The following is a 2,065-nucleotide window of genomic DNA, read 5'->3' on the forward strand; positions in this document are numbered from 1 at the left end:
GTATTGAAGAAGTTTTAAGAACTGTTCTGCACAAACCTCCATTTGACATATTCAAAAGAATTCTTTTAAGTAACAATGCACTACAAAGATGTATTGGTGAAATGACCTCTGATATTGAAGCTTCTTGTGTAATTATCTGGAAACCACTCATTTTTCTATTCAACTGGATGAGTCGACTTTACCTGATAACGAAGCACTACTATTGGCATATGTTCGATTTGTTGCGGATGAAGAAATCCATGAAGAGGTGCTATTTGCAAAAACTTTGAAATCAATATTTAATGTCCTGAGTGTTTTTTAAGGAAAAATCGATTCCATCTACAAACATTCTTTCAGTGGTGGCAGATGGAGCTCCTGCCATGTTTTGGCTATATCTTAAAAGAGTGATACCAGGACTAACTGCAATTCACTGTGTACTCCACCGACAACACCTTGTAGCAAAAAATTTGAGTGATAAATTGCACCAATCGCTTCAATTTACGATTAATGCAGGTAACAAAATAATAAGCAATGCATTGAATACCCACTTATTTGCACTAGTGTGCTATGAAAATGATGAAGAATTTCAACAATTGCTCTTACATACTGAAGTACACTAGTTGTCGAAAAGTGCATGTTTATCGAGATTTTACTCACTTCTCGAATCAGCTATACAATTTCTGGAAACTAAAGGTCCAGATTTAAAAGAAAATCTGATCAAATTTAAAGCAGACACAGCGTAGTTGACAGATTTGTTCAACAAATTTAATGACGTTAACTTGCAGTTACAAGGGGACAGCCTAAATTTAATAAAAACAAAGGGTGCAATTTCGGCTTTTCTTGGTAAATTGAAATTTATGAAGCAAAATATTAGTTGCCCGAATTCTCCCAGTTTCCAAACTTGTCACAGGCAGAATGTCTAGTTGAGGATATTCAGACATATGCTCAACATTTAATTACTCTTCATGATGACTTCAAAAATAGGTTTGAAGATATTCTGAAGATGGAACTACCAGCATGGATCATAAATCCATTTGATGAAACGGAAGTGGTGATTTTGGTATTACAAGAGGAGCTACTTGAGCTTAGCACCAATGAGGAGCTGAAGGTGAAATTTAAAACAGGCTATCAAACATTTTGGCTGCAGGCAGAAATACCACAAAAATATCCTGGGCTGTGGAAAATTGTGAGAAAATTTTTGATGGCGTTCCACTCGTCATATCTTGTCAAAAAGTCTTGTAGTGTTGTTAGAAACCTATTAACAAAAGAAGGACCAGATTGGAGGTCACAGAATGGGGAGATTTGAGGTTATTCCTTGCAAAACAGCAGTCAAATATTGATAATCTGCTGTCAGTTCATCAAATACATATGTCTCATTAAAATTATGACTGTTTTTTAAATTGTTTATTTGCATTTTAGAGTTGATTGTTGATGTTTTGTCGATTGTTGATTATTACATTATCAAAGTTTATTTTTAATCATATTAAGTATATAATCATAAGTATTACTTTAATAAATAGGACACAAGAAAATGTGCTATTTTTCTTTTTGTTTTTATCACTCCAAATTTAGAGCTGGGACTCGACCATGACATTTTAGGAGTTTTGTGAATATAGTAGAAATGTAGCAGCAGGGGGTCTACCGAAAACAGTAAAACTTTGAAAGTGGTCTACAAGAAAAAAAAGTTTGGGAACCTCTGTTCCAGAACAAGTCGCACGAGTGATTTGTAAGCAATTTCCTTTGTAGGCTGATTGCACTTCCCACTTATTCCACCAACAATCTGAAGTCTACCATCTGATTTACGCACAATGGAGTCTATGCCATCACTCTATTTCATAACCCTACAAAATGTGACACCCAAGTATTTGTATATCTTGGCAGATTCCAACAGTGACTCACTGATATTATAGTCATAGCATACTACATTTTTTTCGTTTTGTGAAGTGCACAACTTTACACTTCTGAACATTTACAGTGGGTGTACACACTGAGTGCTCCTGGTCCCCTTTCCATTTCCCTTGCTACCATTCCCTAAGGGGCATCCATCATTTGCCATGTTTGCCTCCTCTTGACACCACACAAAACA

Source organism: Schistocerca americana, chromosome 5, assembly GCF_021461395.2.
Source record: "Schistocerca americana isolate TAMUIC-IGC-003095 chromosome 5, iqSchAmer2.1, whole genome shotgun sequence".
Classification (NCBI taxonomy): domain Eukaryota; kingdom Metazoa; phylum Arthropoda; class Insecta; order Orthoptera; family Acrididae; genus Schistocerca; species Schistocerca americana.